Source organism: Heloderma suspectum, chromosome 3, assembly GCF_057233095.1.
Source record: "Heloderma suspectum isolate Gila_16-S chromosome 3, 16-S_ref, whole genome shotgun sequence".
NCBI lineage: Eukaryota > Metazoa > Chordata > Lepidosauria > Squamata > Helodermatidae > Heloderma > Heloderma suspectum.
In genome coordinates, this window is record NC_139460.1 from 275804064 (window position 1) to 275821685 (window position 17622).

The following is a 17622-nucleotide window of genomic DNA, read 5'->3' on the forward strand; positions in this document are numbered from 1 at the left end:
AATATTTATTACCCTTGGTTTCCCAGGCAAACACACACAACCCACATAAAGGGCCAGAGGAGGTCTCCAACGCAGCTGAAGGCTGATTGTGAGGAAGGAGCAACCAAACCATTCCCTGTGTGGCATTGGGCCACACAGCTAGTATACAGTCAGGGCCAGAAATATTGGAACAAGGATAACTGTTTTGGCAGTTGTCCTCCGTACACCACCACATTGAAGTTGAAAGGAAACACACCCAGATGGGAGTGAAGTCAGGACTTTCAGCTGTAATTCAAGGAGTTTGACAAAAGTGGGGCACTAACCATTCAGGAAGGACAGCCAGTGGCATACACACACGCCCATCATTGGTGGCTCATAAGTAATGGAACGAATGGCTGACAAGCAGCTGCATGGCCAGGTATGGCCTGTTTCCTGGGTACCCCATGACCAATCAAGCAGATAAAAGGCCTGGAGGTGGTTCTGAGTGTTACATTGGCATTTGGTAGCTGTTCACTGGAACTCCCAACATGAGGTCCAAAGATGTGTCCATGTGAGTGAGGGAGGCCATCATTAGGCTGAGGAAACAACATAAACCCATCAGAGAGATAACAAAAACAGTGGGAGTGGCCAACACAACAGTTTGGAACATCCTGAAAAAGAAGGAATTAACTGGCAAACTCAGCAACAGCAAAAGGCCTGGAAGACCACGGAAGACAACTAAAGTGGATGACCGCAGAGTTCTGCTCATGGTGAAGAGGAACACTTTTACAACATAGCCAGGTCAAGGACGCTCTTGCGGAGGTAGGCATGTCATTGGCAACATCTACAGTCAAGAGAAAGCTTTATGAATGTAAATACAGAGGCTTCACAACAAGGTGCAAACCACTGGTAACACTCAAGAACTGAAATGCCAGATTAGCCTTTGCCAGCAAACACCTAAAAAGGCCTGCCCAGTTCTGGAATAAGATTCTTTGGACTGATGAAACCAAGATTAACTTGTACCAGAATGATGGGAAGAGAAAAGTATGGAGAAGAAAGGAACAGCTCATGATCCAAAGCATACCACATCATCTGTCAAACATGGTGGAGGCAGCGTTATGGCATGGGCATGTATGGCTCCCAATGGAGCCGGGTCACTGGTGTTTATTGATGACCTGACTGCTGATCAAAGCAGCAGGATGAATTCTGAAGTGTATAGGGCTATACTTTCTGCCCAGATTCAGCCAAATGCTGCCAAACTGATAGGACGCTGCTTCATATTGCAGATGGATAATGACACAAAACATACAGCAAAAGTTACCCAAGAGTTTCTTGGGCAAAGAAGTGGGCTGTTCTTCAATGGCCAAGTCAGTCACCTGATCTCAACCCAATAGAGCATGCTTTTCACTTACTGAAGACAAGACTGAAGGCAGAAAGACCCACAAACAAGCAGCAGCTGAAGGCAGCTGCAGGAAAGGCCTGGCAAAGCATCTTGAGGGAGAAAACTCAGCATTTGGTCATGTCCATGGGTTCCAGACTTCAGGCAGTCATTGACTGCAAAGGATTTTCATCCAGGTATCAAAGGCGATCCTTAAGTTTGAAATGATGTTGGTTTGTTCCATTGCTTATGAGCCACCAACCATGGGTGTGTGTGTATGCCACTGGCTGTCCTTCCTGAATGGTTCGTGCCCCACTTTTGTCAAACCTCTTGAATTACAGCTGAAAGTCCTGACTTCACTCCCATCTGGATGTGTTTCCTTTCAACTTCAATGTGGTGGTGTACAGAGGCCAACTGCCGAAACAGTTATCCTTGTTCCAATATTTCTGGCCCTGACTGTAAATTAGGGATGTCAGAGAATTCTGCCACGGATCCCAGGGAGGCCAAATTCCAGTGAATTCGGCCCCCTGGAATCTGTGGCGGAACGAAGCAACCCGCCCCCGCTACCCCGCGAAATGGGCCCAGAACGGAGCCTACCTTGTGTCGGCTGTCCAGTGCTCCGCGAATGGCGGCCGCGTCTGCCATTTGCATTCCGTCGAATGGCTATGATGGGGTATGTACGTATTTACGTAGCCTATCACGGGTAACGCTGGGACACCATTTGCGTCCCTGCGGAGGCCGTGATAGGCTATGTAAATATATACGTAGCCTATCACAGCAATAGGCAGGAACGCAAATGGTGGCCGCCGTAGCCACCACCATTTGCGTCTCTGTCTTTTGCCGTGATAGGCTATGTATATATTTACGTAGCCTATCATGGCAAAAGACGGATGCAAATGGCGGCAGCTATGGAGGCCGTCATTTGCGTCCCTGTGCAGCCCAGCGGCTGGATGTCCAGCTGCGGGTGGCCCCGGCCGGCGGCTCTGCAGAATTGCCATGGAGCGGAGCCGGCTGCGGAGAATTTCGGAGGGGGGGAATGGAGCGCCTCCCCTCCACCGCGAATTACCCCATGCGGAACGAGGTAAGGGATTCGTATATCCCTAGTATAAATGTTTCATGTAAGAGGTACAGAGAGCAGCGCTTTTGCTGCTATGACAAATCAAAGAGGTTTTGCTTTCCAATCACCACCTTGACCAACACGTTGCCCAGCTCAGGAATAGCCGAGGGATGGATGACTCAATGTTACAGAGAGACAAATAGGTAGTGGATCATGCAGTGTTCTTTACTGCAAGGCCAGAGGGCTACCAGCAACTCCCAATGGCCTCTACTGTAGCTCTCCACTTCTCTCTCCCTCTTTTGCAGGAGCTGCTCATGCTCAGCAGGGGCTCTCTAGCTTTGCCTGTTGTTTGCCTGCCTTAGCAGTAGGCTGGCTGTTATGATCTGGGATAGCAGGATACCTTCGTTTTTTCAGCTGTAAGGTGGCTGGGGGGGAGCACAGGAGAATACAGGAGCAGACTGACATTAGCTGTGGCAGAGGTGCAAACTTTAAGTATGCTTTTGACCTGTTCTCACGCATGTTCATAGAATCACAGAATAGTAGAATAGTAGGATTGGAAGGGGCCTACAAGACCATAGAGTCCAACCCCCTGCTCAGTGCAGGAAGCCAAGTCAGAGCATCCCTGACAGGTGGCTGTCCAGGCTCGTCTTGAATGCCTCCAGTGTGGGAGAGCCCACCACCTCCCTAGGTAATTGGTTCCATTGTTGTATTGCTCTAACAGTCAGGAAGTTTCTCCTGATGTGCAGCCAGAATCTGGCTTCCTGTCACTTGAGCCCATTATTCTGTGTCCTGCATTCTGGGATGATCGAAAAGAGATCCTGGCCTTCCTCTCTGTTACAGCCTTTCAAGTACTTGAAGAGCACTATCCTATATCCCCTCAGTCTTCTCTTTTCAAGGCTAAACATGCCCAGTTCTTTCAGTCTCTCTTCATAGGGCTTTGTTTCCAGTCCCCTGATCATCTTTGTTGCCCTCCTCTGAACCCTCTCCAGTTTGTCTGCATCCTTCTTAAAATGTGGCGCCCAGAACTGGACACAGTACTCCAGATGAGACCTAACCAGTGCTGAGTAGAGGGGAACTAGTACTTCATGTGATTTGGAAGCTATGCTTCTATTAATGCAGCCCAAAATAGCATTGGCCTTTTTTGCAGCCACATCACATTGTTGGCTCATATTCAGCTTGTGATCGACAACAATTCCAAGATCCTTCTCAATTGTAGTGTTGTTGAGCCAAGTATTGCCCATCTTGTAACTCTGCATTTGGTTTCTTTTTCCTAGGTGCAGAACTTGGCATTTATCCCTATTGAATTTCATTCTGTTGTTTTCTGCCCAGCGCTCCAGTCTATCAAGATCACTTTGTATTTTGTTTCTGTCTTCCAAAGTATTAGCTATCCCGCCCAATTTTGTGTCATCTGTAGATTTGATCAGCATTCCCTGCACCTCCTCCTCCAAGTCATTAATACAAATGTTGAAGAGCACTGGGCCCAGGACTGAGCCCTGCAGTACCCTGCTCGTTACCTCTCCCCAGTTTGAGAAGATCCCATTATTCAAGTAACCTTGTAGCCCAAGTGACAGGGCTTTAATTCAGCATTTTCTCTTTGAATACCACCCAGGTCATCTTGACTACTCTTTTTTATGCCAGTTACCCATAATTCATTGTGAGCCTGCTTGTGCCTTTGTGTGTCTTCCCTTTAATTCAATTACTACTTTGTCTGATTTACATTTTAAGTTCTTAATTATTTATTATTAAACATTTAGCATTTGGATATCATAATAAGGGTTTGAAAGTCTGAAGAAGAAGCTTGTGGATTGGTTGCCCCCCCCATGTGATGTCACCAAGAAACCTCCTCCACTATTCTCAGAGCAGTTTTGCACTTTCAAAAATGTTTCCTATAAACATTATTTAGTAAGGCAACAAATCCACAAAATGATATCCCCCTAACCCCCACAAAAAGTGAACAGCCAGTTTGAAAAATGGAAAGGGTCAAATCTGATTATGAACCAGCGTTCAATCGCTGGTATGCGCATCTGGCCTTTCCATTGTGGATGCAGGAGTCTCCTGGCTTGTACTACAGAGAAAGAATTCACAGTGAGCTGTCTTCTGCCTCCAGCATGAGTGGCAGCCTGAGGTGAGTGAGCCTTGTTGGAATGCCTCTCCCAAGGCCATGTTTGAGGGGGCCCACCAGTGTGCCCTGCCAGAGGGCCCTGGTGGCAGTCGCTGGGTCAGCCACCCACCATTTTCATTTCCCACAATGTCCCAAAGTGGTGACAAGTAGTTTCCCAGACCCAACCTCTGCTGTCATATAAGTCTGCATCTAGGGGAATGGTCAAGTGGAAGAGCCCCTGCCTCCCACCATCATTAGCACTGATCGGACCAAAGGGGTGTCTCCATGAGTGATTTACTCCGAACTGGCTGTGTTTGGAGGCCATTAGGGATAGATGACATTGCGGCCATCCAGCAGCCATCCCAGAGCTTATCACGGTAAAACCGGATTTCCTGAGACTGCTTAAAGTCTGATTCTTTTCCTCAAGTCGGCTTCTCTCAGCGGTATAGTTGCTGTGTGCCCCACCCCCGCATTTACCTCGTGCATGCTAGCCCTGCCCAGGGGTGTGCCTTTCACTGTGACCCCGGTCAAGGGGTGTTTCCTGTATGTTTCCCATCCCTGTATAAACCAATTAGTGTCTACTAAGAAGTAACTCCCATTGTGCTCAATGAGGCTTGTCCCCTGAATGCCCACATCAGAATTTACAGAGACCCCCCTGAATTGAATACAGAGTTTAAAGCATGGATTCCCTGAAGGCTGTAAAGTGCTTTACCAAACCTGCGATTCTCCATGGCTTGGTTTATTGCCTTGGGAAGTAGCTACTTCACACCTTCATTATAGAGATCCTGCCGTTAGAAAAGGAGCTGGTTTTCCATCCCTGTGTCCCCCCACCTTTTCCCAGCACACGCATATGTGTGTCTACTTGGAAGTAACTCCATTGTGCTAAATGAGGCTTGTTCCTAAAATGCAGGTGCGTCTGAACTTTCAGGGGAAAGGAGAAGGGAGGGGGGAAGGGAAGCCTCTCTTATTGGTTGAGCAGCCCCTGCCAGTCAGATGACATTTACTCCGATCCCCACCAGGAAGTATGTTCTGTGAAGCGATTTCTACTGGTGTGGAGCACTCGTTCGTGGAGCGCTGCATGGACCAAAGCACAGCAAAGCTGATTCCTTTTAAAAAATGTGGTACTCCTCCATTTGCTTCTCCTTCCGTTGTCATGGAGACACAGTCCAGGAAAGGAATTAATATTGGTGTGCCCTACCAGGCAAATTGTAGGTAGTAGCAAATAGTAGCAACCCAAGGGTGCTGGGTGCTAACACTAGACATGCCTCTCACCAGCACCAATTTTATTAAATTGTGGTTCAGATTCAAATAGCTGCCCCAGCTATCACCTAAAAATAAAAGTAGATATTTGCACTGCACACTCCCTGTTCTAGGTTTTCAAGGGAGGAAGGAAGGAAGGAAGGAAGGAAGGAAGGAAGAGAGAGAGAAGGGGGAGAGAGAGAGAGAGAGAGAGAGAGAGAAAAGAAAGAAAGAAAGAAAGAAAGTGTTAATTCAATTCTTTTAAAAGTTGCTATTTAAACACTATGGATTAGATCCAGATTTAGTTATACTTAGAGTAGACCCATTGAAATCAATGGGATGTCAGTCATAACTAACTTAAGTCTCACTGATTTCAGTGGGTCTACGGTGATTTCTTGACTTCCTACTTTAGCATTCCAATCCCCTATGATGAAAAGGACATCTTTTTTTGGTGTTAGTTCTAGAAGGTGTTGTAGGTCTTCATAGAACTGATCAACCTCAGCTTCTTCGGCCTCGGTGGTTGGGGCATAGACTTGAATTACTGTGATGTTGAATGGTTTGCCTTGGATTCGTACTGAGATCATTCTATCATTTTTGAGATTGTACCCCAGTACTGCTTTTCCCACCCTTTTATTGACTATGAGTGCTACTCCATTTCTTCTAAGGGATTCTTGCCCACAGTAGTAGATATACAGTAGAGTAGTAGCCGCCGCCATTTGCGTACGCTGGGGTTTTTTCCCCCCTGCCGTGATAAGCTATGTAAATACTTACATAGCCTATCACGGCCTCCGCAGGGATGCAAATGGCGTCCCTGCGTTAGCCGTGATAGGCTATGTAAGTATCTACATAGCCTATCACGGCTATGAAGACGAAGCGAATGGCGGCCACAGGACGGCCGCCATTCGCAAAGCAGCGCGGACGGGAGCAGGTAAGTGCTCCATTTCGCGCGCCTTTCGTGGGGTGGGGGCGGCGGGGACTTCGTTCCGCGTGCCTTTTGTGGGGTGGGAGGGGCAAGGCTTCATTCCGTGACGGATTTCGGGGGGCCGAATGCACTGGCATTCAGCCTCACTGAGATCCGTCGCAGAATTCTCTGACATCCCTAGGGAAGACTAGAGATCTTTCCAAGAAAATCGGAGAACTCAAGGGAACGTTTTGTGCAAAGACGGGCATGATAAAGGACAAAAAAGGCAGGGACCTCACAGAAGCAGATGAGATTAAGAAGAGGTGGAAAGAATACACAGAAGAACTCTATAGGAAAGATCTTAATGTCCCTGTTAGCCATGATAGTGTGGTCACTGAACTTGAGCTGGACATCCTAGAGAGTGACGTCAAGTTAGGGATGTACGAAAGTTCTGCCATGGATCTCAGGGAGGCCGAATGCCAGCGCATTCGGCCCCCCGAAATCGGTGGCGGAATGGCCCGCCACCCCCCTGCCGCCACCCCCGGGACGAGACTTACCTTGAGCGGATCTTCCTGGCGGCGGCTCTGGTGGCGGTTCGGTGGCGACAGCTGCGGCGGCCGGTCTTCCAACCGGCTGCTGCCACCGCCATTTCCAGGTTTAAAAAAAATATATGTGATAGGCTACGTAAAGATTTACATAGCCTATCACTAGGTTTTTTTAAAAAAACGTGATAGGCTACATAAATGTTTACATAGCCTATCACGGCTGACTTAAAAAACAACAACAACAAAACGTGCGTACGCCGCCATTTGCGTTCCTTATTTTGACATGTCTTCATCTACGTAAACATTTACATAGACTAAGATGGCGAAAATAAGGGGAATGCAAATAGCGTAGCGTCTATGCTATTTGCGTTCCCCTTATTTTCGCCGTCTTAGTCTATGTAAATGTTTACGTAGACTAAGACATGCTAAAATAAGGAATGCAAATGGTGGCGGCCATGGCCGCTGCCATTTCCGTACACGTGTTTTTGGGGTTTTTTTAAGTCAGCCATGATAGGCTACGTAAACATTTAGGTAGCCTATAACGGCTGACTGCAGGGACGCAAATGGCAGATCTTGGAGCCCAAGAAAGTAAAATCTGTCACTGCTTCCATTTCTTCCCCTTCTATATGCCAGGAAGTGATGGGGCCAGATGCCATGATCTTACTTTTTTTAATGTTGAGTTTCAAACCAGCTTTTGCACTCTCCACTTTCACCCTTAACAAGAGGCTCTTTAGATCCTCTTCACTTTCTGCCATTAGGGTGGTATCGTCTGCGTATCTGAGCTTGTTGATAATTCTCCCGGCAATCTTAATTCCGACCTGTGATTCATCCAACCCGGTGTTTCTCAAGATGTACTCTGAATATAAGTTAAATAAGCAGGGTGACAATATGCAACCTTGTCATACTCCTTTCCCAATTTTGAACCAATTGGTTGTTCCATGTCTGGTTCTTACTGTTGCTTCTTGACCCTTGTACAGGTTTCTCAAGAGATAGGTAAGGTGGTCTGGTACTCCCATCTCTTTAAGAATTTGCCACAGTTTGTTGTGATCCACACAGTCCAAAGGCTTTAGCGTAGTCAATGAAGCAGAAATAGACATTTTTCTGGAATTCTCTTGCTTTCTCCATGATCCAGTGAACATTGGCGATTTGATCTCTAGTTCCTCTGCCTCTTCGAAACCCAGCTTGTTCTTCCAGTAGTTCTCGGTTCACATACTGCTGAAGCCTAGCTTGTAGGATTTTGAGCATAACCTTGCTGGCATGTGAAATGAGCGCAATTGTACGGTAGTTTGAACACTCTTTGGCATTGCCTTTCTTTGGAATTGGAATGTAAACTGACCTTTTCCAGTCTTGTGGCCTCTGTTGAGTGTTCCAAATTTGTTGGCATATTGAGTGCAGCACTTTAACAGCATCATCTTTTAGGATTTTAAATAGCTCAGCTGGAATACTGTCATCTCCGCTAGCTTTGTTGTTAGTAATGCTTCCTAAGGCCCACTTGACTTAGGGATGTACGAAAGGATGACTGTAGCCATGAAATTAAAAGACGCTTGCTCCTTGGAAGGAAACCTATGGCCAACCTAGACAGCATAGTAAGAAGCAGAAACATCACCTTGCTGACAAAGGTCCGTATAATCAAAGCTATGGTTTTCCCAGTAGCAATGTATGGCTGTGAGAGTTGGGCTATAAGGAAGGCTGAGCGCCAAAGAATTGATGCTTTCGAACTGTGTTGCTGGAGAAGACTCTTATGAGTCCCCTGGACTGCAAGGAGGTCAAATCAGTCCATCCTAAAGGAAATCAACCCTGAGTGCTCATTGGAAGGACAGATACTGAAGCTGAAGCTCAAATATTTTGGCCACCTAATGTGAAGAGAAAACTCACTGGAAAATACCCTGGTGCTGGGCAATATTGAAGGCAAAAGGAGAAGGGGACAGCAGAGGATGAGATGGCTAGATAGTATCACCGATGCAATGAATATGAACCTGAGCACACTCCGGGAGAGAGCGGAGGACAGGAAGGCCTGGCGTGCTATGGTACATGGGGTCATGAAGAGTTGGACAAGACTTAACTACTGAACAACAACAACAACCTCTCTTCTTTACTGGCCTTTCATCATCAGTGCCTTCACTTTGCTTGTGTATCAATTTGTGTTTCTTCAGCCAGGCTTTTAAGGGGCCCCATGTGAGCACAAGTAGCTTAAGAGAAGCTTGTGATGTCTGTGGTGTGAGAATGTGGGAGTTGCTGCCAGAGACCCAGCAAAACACAAGGTATGCTCTCTGAAGCAATGCTCTTATTTTAATGTGTAGTGCAACTGGTGTTGTAATGTACAGCTCCATAGTAAAGGGAGCAGGCCAAATTGCCTGATATCCTATGGGCAGGTGCTTCCTTGCCATGTAGCCTTTCTTATGACTATAATAACTCTATCTGACACAATTCTGGAAGTATTTGCTTTGTCAGTTAACACGATGGCTCAGTACCTTCCTTTCGGATGAAGATAGTGCTGAGGTCAGCTTCAGATTTCATTAAAGAAGTGATTTCTTGCTATCACAGGTCCCCAGATATAATGTTATTTTCTTCCTGCCTGCAGCTGCAAACATACTGAAGGGGGAGGGGGAGAAGCTTTATTATAAGATGTAGATGCTTGTCAGAGGGTCTCTGAAGACAAATTGTAAAATACTAAAAGCAATAGGGGGAGCTTCATTCATGGCATTTTGAAATAAAGTAAGAGGCAGGAAAACCTAATAAACCTCTGGGTAACGTCTGATTTCATTTATGCTAAGTGAGACTCTGGAATGAATCCCTTGACATAAGGTGGAATTCCACCAATTTAAACCCCTCAATGTCTTAAGGAAGAATGTGGCCCTGATAACCAAAATATTCATTGCCAAATACATGGGAAGTATAAAAAGTGAAAGTTGACTCTTACCCTCTGAATTAATTGGAACCTTTTCTTTCTGGGGTCAAACTAGATGTGATGCCAGCAGCTCCGGTGGTCATGTGTCCTCTTTTGCAAAGGACAAACCTCTGTTTGAGGGGCTGCCAGAGCACTGTCCTCTATTTTGAAGGCATCCTCTATTTGAAGAACTGTCCAGTCCAAGTCCGGCATAAAGTTAAAGAACCACCAGAAGGAAGAGCTGAGCCTTGAATTTGCCTATCAGCTGAGGTCACCTGGTCACAGTCTTTCACACTATTGTGAGATATATTGTATTTCTTTTTAAATAATAATAATAATATGTCAATGTTCATCTATACATATAAATTAGCATATGCAAATTTTATGCAAATCACCACCCTCTCCTGTTAATATATAAAGCAGGCCCTAATATGAATATCAAAAGGACCTTCTTTATATATGAACAGAGGTAAGAGGCATTGACCCAGTTCACAAGATCAAAACAGCCCACCATGGCTTATTTAAGTCACGGTGGGCTGCGGCACATGCCAGGCGGGATTTGAATATTCAGCGCCTGGTCGTGGCTTGTCATGTCATGCAAACCTGGGTGGCAGGAGTTGTGCGAGGGTTAAACAACCCTCTCATAACCCAACAGCAGACCATGGGATATACGAGAGTTACTTAACCCTTGCACAACCCCCGCCATCCTGGTTCACAGATCATGAGAGGCTGCAACTGAGTGTAAAATATTCAAAATGGCCCTCCGCATGTGCTGGCACGCACCACCGCCCATCATGGCTTAAATAAGCCTTGGAGGGCTGTTCAATTGTGTTAACCGGCCCATTGAATCCTGCCCCATCTGATAGTTTTCATGTGCACAAAGAGGAGTAGAATTCAGGACAGGCCCAGGTAGCCCAGGCAGGCCTGAATTGTTTACCCAAACTCCCAAAGCCATAGTTTCCTCTTTCTGGTGCTGATTTAGCACCATTTCTTCTCCTTTCTCCCCCACTACTTCTTTGAGGGATTATAGTGTTGGGGGTACTCAATATTTTACCTTTTACTTAGGTTAACAGAAAAAATAGAAATATAACACATATACATGCACACTAAATACGGGGCAGGCTCCAGCTTTATTTATTTTTGTCATTTGTTTGCTTGCCTTGCCTTTTGGCCTGGATGCTTACTGCTGACCCACAAGGAGTCACAGTTTGATGTAATGTGTTGGGCTGAATTTCTGAATTGGCAGTCTGTTCACTTTGATGAAGTATAGGCAGGCAAGTTGTTCGGTCAGTGGCAAGGGAAAAACACAGAGGCCTGCCTTCTTCTTTTGAGTTCTTTTGATCCTAAGATCTGCTTTGTACATGAATTTGAAACCTGCTTCTGGGTTTCCCCCAGATATAATTCTGAGGGCCAAGTAACATCTGAAGAGATCCATCTCTACTTTAGCTAGGAATGCACAAAATCTTCCCCTGTCTTGTTTTCAGAATGGAAGTTTTGCTTTAGGAAGAGGAGAAAATGTTTTTCCCAGTCCTCTAATTGGTTTTCCCAACCCCCCAAAGCCATTGTTTCCTCTTTCTCATGCTGAATTAGCTCCATTTTCCCTGCTTTATCCCACTTCCTTGAGTGATCCTAGCCAATCAGGGATCATGTAGTGAACTAAAAGGCATTGTACTATGTAGCCTACCACTATCACTGTAGTCAAAGCCAAATGAATGAATGAACCCTTCTGTCCCCCCTTTCAATGTGATATCTAGAAAATTGTTGAGCTGGGATGGAGAGTGCTTTCCAACATTGCTGAAAATGTTCAGGAAAAAAATCTCTCCCTTTTTGGCTTAGCCTTAGCTATAATAGACAACAAAAGGCATATACCATGTTCAAATGGATTCACAGAGGCTTACAATCTGGAGAGGTATAGCACCCTTCTGCTTGGCTGTGGCTAGGCGGCCATCTACATGAGCCTTTTACTCCAGGGTGGGTGCGAGTTGAGGTCCTTTTGATTAGATGACACAGTCGCCACTTCGCAGTCATCTGTGGTTTTCTCCTGGAAAATGCGGATTTCCAACGAGGCATTCTTCTGCGATGTTTTTGGTTTGCTGCGGGTTTTCCACGGTTGCGAGCTGTCTGTCCCTTCCCCAAACCGACTTCATATTTTGCGGTGGGCACGTTGTAGGCATGCATAGTGCTTACATCACTCTGTGATGCCTCTTAACTCTCCCCATCCCTTCGCAGCTGCACAGTTATAGAGGCACAGAGATGCGTTTTCATGTATTTAATCACACTTTCACGCATTTTTGCAGCTTCGCATCTTTGCAATGGTTGCTCTTGGATTCCATGCGCAAGGGCTGGGGGGGGAGCCTTGGGAGAGGACCAGCATCACTCCAGCCACCATTTCAGAGCAATGGCTAGGCATCTAGTGCTCACACTTGTGAGTGTGAACCATCGCGAGAGTCTCAGGCTGGGGAACTGACAAACAGATGGCATGGAAATGAAGGAGCACAAAACACTCACTTTTTACCTAACAAGGGACAGAAAGACACAACGGAGCCCCTAAAATACAAAACAGCCACTGAAGTGTTGCACCCCCACACTCACGGGACTGCACAGCTGCACATTTAAGTAGAATGGCAAAAAGAAGGGCACGGCGGAGTCTGTAAGGGAAGCTACTTCGAAGCTGAAGTGCTGCGCAGTTGCAACGGGATGGGGGGTAAAAGCGGTGCCATGTAGATGGGGCCTAGGTGTCACATGGATCACAGCTAAAGAAAGATAGCAGGTAAAATGCAGAAGTTCTGGTACATATCACACATGCGTGCGTGCACACACACACACACACACACACACACTTGAAGACCTGGATGTGCTTAGAGAAAGGAAAATTAAAGAAATCCATAAATATATGTGAAAAGACAAGGCAATCATAGAAACTTGTCAGCAAAAATCCTGACAATTAAGATTAGCCAGAAAATGAGATAATGCCAGTTGAAACTTAGGGGTTTTTAAAGAATAAGCTGGATGAAATTCAAGAATATTTGGCAAGGATCCTTTTGAAACAGTGCATCCTGCTTTAGTTTTTTTATTATTATTATTAAGGTTTCAACTACAAGATTTCCATTGAGTTCTTTTGTAGCTTTGGTTTTGTGGTTATTTTTCTCTCAAGTGAATCACACATTTTCATACAGGGATTTTCTTCATTCATATCAAATATATAACTGTGTTTATTTGCTAATTTGTAGCTAGTTTCCTTGAGGGGGGGGGGGTGTTATATGAGATCATTTTCAGGAATTCCCTACACATGTATTTACTCAGGAACCACCATTGGCTCTTTTGTGCCTTCTGAGGCATGGGTATAATTAGAAGCATTACAATTACATAGTGTTTCACCGAGGAAGAAAATAATATACAAAGAGAACCACTACAAATACAGAGTATTGGCAGTTCTGGCACCTCCTGAATTTTTCATGCTGAAAGGTACCAAGGGCCTACGAAGAGACACTGGCGAACGATATGATAAGGGATAATGCCCCCATTATATTCGAAAGTCAGCCTAAATTGCACAGACCCCCACTGACTCTGGAGGCTCTGTCAGCGCAGGTGCTGTTAATACAATATTATTTTAGGCCTCAACAGCAAATACTTCCTTTTGCAGGGCATTGATCCGATACAGTCCTAACAGTATACTGGGTCCATGAAATGGCAGCTAAAATGATCTGTCAGGGGAAGTGAGGCTGCAAGTTCACTTGCTACAAAACTGTCTTTCACATTTCCAGTTGTATAACTCTTGCTGCCGACCCATTTCTAAGCGGAAGGAAGTCTTGCTCTGTATCCATCTCTCAATTAAGTTGCAAGGGGTAAGTTCCCGTCACTTTTGTAGAGTTTCACAGATGCTGTGCTCTGCGGCTCTTGCCGCTGATCTTTAAGCTGTCGACAGATTCTGTATGGAAATGCTTCTGTTATTGTGTTGGTCATGATCCTTTAATTGCTGTTTCCCTTCCTGTCAGAGAACTCTTACTGATGTCACCGGGAACTCTCTGGATAAAAACACTGCAGGCAGGACTTTGTGCTTTATTCAAAATGTGATCCCCAACATTAACTCTGAATTCATAGCTTTATTATACACCTGATTTAGATATAATGATCTTGGTCTAATAAACCACGGTTTCCTGGTTTCATATCCTGATTAGTAACGGAGATTAAACTACAATTTCATGGTTCAGATGTAACAGGACATCGTGGTTTAAGAAAACCTGGAAGTATTGGATTATAGTCCATGAGAAAAGGGAAGAGGGAAGGAGAGGAGGGATCACATGGGCATAATGCTCATTTGTGGCCTAATAAATCATGGTTTATTAGGCTGAGTTCATTACATCTGAACCAGGCTCAAGCGTCACCGCAATGTCGTGTGTGTCTGACTGAACTGGAAGACCAAGTGAATATTGTCACGACAAAGGAGAAGAACTTTAGTACCCATATTGTAAATTAAGAATCACCAGCCTGCAGCCCCTGACCTTTAGAAGGATGGCATTTTCTCCCTTTAGTTGCTAATCCCAGCAAATGTCGCAAATTGGCAATGGGATTTAGCAGCAGGTCATTTCTGTGGAGGAGCTTGGCTTGCCACCCGCAGATTCCTTCTCAAAGTAGTTCTTTATGGCCCTGCAAATGTTTTGGTTTACAACGCCTATCATCTCTAGCCAGCAGAGCCAATGGTGAAGGCTGATGGGAGTTATAGGCCAAAACATCTGGTAGGCCAGAAGTTGCCCACCCCTCTTCTAAACAAACTTCTTGTTGCATGTATTTGTGAAGTGAGAAAAAATGAGGTTGTTTCTAATGAAAGTAATTCCAAACTCTCTCTCTCTCTCTCTCTCTCTCTCTTTATTTGGAATATATGTATCCTGATCTTCAGTTAAAAACTTCCAGGATGGCTTACATAATTAAAATAATATAATAGATACAGTAAAACAAAACAGTTGAAATCAATTAAAATCAGCAGAGAGCAAACAGAGGCACAACAGTGATAAAATTAAGCTGAGCCCTTAAGACCATCAATTAAAACCAATCATAGTAACGTGTTGGAAGGCCTTGGCAAAGAAAAAGAAAAAACAACAACCCCTGGCACTAGAACTTCAGGCCAGGTGCATTTCCCTTTATTAAAATTATCTTATAATTGAGCAATATCTAATAGTTTGACTAAAATTTCCCCATTTTGTTCACCAGTTCCATAAGCTAACATAATTATTTTCTCACATCTATTCCCGGCCAGGACCTCAAGAGCTACCACAGGAACCCTCAAGGATTTATGCATATCTAGTGGGATTTAAAAATAAACAAATCCCCTTTTGAGCAGCATCTTTCCCATACCATATCCCAAACTGCTTTTGAAAATCCTCTTCATTTCAAGAAAAGCTTTTCTATGTGGCAAAAGGTGTACATTCAAAGGTGATACTCCGTCTTGGATAGATGAGCAAGGAGAAATCTCACAAATCTGAATGATTTGGAGGGGAAATGGTTGAATTAGGAAACTGTAAAGTGAAGACAGGTAGTTGGGAAGCCAGTGTCCAGTTTATATGCTGCCTGAGCTGTGTGGAAGAAACTAGAAATGTTTCCCCGTAGCAACACCTGGGGGGGAGCGGATGATATATAGAAACTTCACATCATTCTCCTTAAGTGCACAGGGCTGCCACTGGAGGTACATCTTCATAGGAGGAGCCAGAAGACCTTTGCACTGCTCAGGATGGTCCAGGACGCTCGCAGGTGATGCCTTTGAATATGCCTCCTGGAGAGGTAGAGAGCTCAGCTTCTGAGGCAGAGTAGGAGTGCTGGGCCACCACCTAACCCCTGAGAACACTAGCGCCTTAAGATCCATGATAGGATGGTGGCCAGGCAAAGGAGTGCTTGTGTACTGAAAAAGACTACTTAGGAGTCAGGGTCTCCTCATGATGAGGTCATCTGACAAGCCTCTAGCATAATGTAGCTGAGTGGGGCTCTAGTAGCTCTACCTGGATCAGATCTCACCTACAACTTGAGAGCTGTTTGAAATGTCCGAACTTCAGCTCTACACTTTGGATCCTGTTTTCTTCCTGACCTTGCTGTGTGTTTGAGCTTCTGTGCTACTGACATCTGGACTTCTACCTGACTGCTTTCGGACTGTGTTTTTTACTTGATTGATCTCCTGGCTTTTTACCCTGGCTGCACCTCAGAGCTTGTTCAGACCCTCTGTGTCTGGTAAAACTATGCTTGACCATTTGCCTGCTAAACTGACTACCCTACTGTATATATTCCAGTATTTGCTTAGCAAAAAGCCAGGACTCAGCTTAGAGCAGTACACAGAGTATCTCAGTGACAGAACCACCTGGAAAGTTGAAGCGCTGGTGTTGGAAGACTGTATGTGGTTCAGAGGAACCATGTAGGCGTGATACTTAATAACAGCCTTCTCCTACCTGGCACCCTCAAGATGTGTGGGACTGCAACTCCCATAATTCTCAGCTAGTATGGCCATATCATATAATTATGAGAGTTATAGTCCTAACACATCTGGAGAGTGCCAGGTTGGAGAAGACTGCATTTTAACCTCCCTACCCACACACCCCAATCTGATTTCATGTAGGTGGAACACCGTTTCAACTGGCCCTGAACAATTGTATTGAATTGGAAGAACGTGGGTGGTCAGCAAGCCAAGTTAACCCTGGCAGCAGGATAAAGTCATGCTTACAAAGGTGATTTCTCTCTGGATAGCAGACCCCAGCTTCAGTTTTAAGTTCTGCCAGTCTGGCATATTTTCCCGAGCACTTGAACTTCCTTTAAGAGAAAAAAAAGCATAAAAATCCATTTTGAAATCAATCTTTTAAAAATAAAATGACTGGCTTCCTGCCACCGGTGGCTGCTAACTCATCTGATCAATGCCTCTTGTGTTTCCAGTCAATTTCTTGCCATCTTTTCCCCATTGCCATTAATCCCCCTTGTGCTGACTTCAAACTTAATTGTCGTGTATTACTTGGGAGGAAACAGAAGCAAAACTCAAATGAAGCAGTGCATCATTTGAGAAAAGAAAGAGGCCATTTTTAAAGAGTACAGCTTCTGGGAAGAGTGGGGAGCAGGAATACAAGATTCATCAGCCTGTTTTGGAAAATGTTTTAAGAGGATCATCCTGACTGCACTCCTGTGGCTAAGAGGTGTCACAAAGATCAGAGCACAGTGCTACTATTACCACCAGTATCTTTTTGTGATAGACATTTACGAAACCTGTCTCCATGAGTGAGTTACTCTGAGCCAGTTGTGTGTTGAGGTCATTAGGGATACATGACATGGTGGCCATCCAGCAGCCATCCCGGAGCTTATCAGGAAAAAGCTGGATTTCCTGAGACTGCTTAAAATCCGATTCTTTTCCTTAAGTCGGGTTCTCCCTGGGAGAGTTGTTGTATGCCCCAACCCCTACATTTAGCCTGGGTATGTTAGTCCTGCCCAGGGGTGTGCCTTTCACCATAACCCCAGTGAAGAGGTGTTTCTTCCCATTGTGCTGAATGAGGCTTGCCCTCTGAATGCCCACAGAAATTACAGAGGACCCC

General features: G+C 45.2%; 1 protein-coding gene across 1 annotated transcript in view; it reads left to right on the plus strand.

The window, feature by feature from the left end:
- MRI1 (methylthioribose-1-phosphate isomerase 1) overlaps nt 1-17622 on the plus strand; it is a 157746-nt gene that overhangs the window by 59673 nt on the left and 80451 nt on the right. The gene's annotated exons all lie outside the window — the stretch shown is intronic.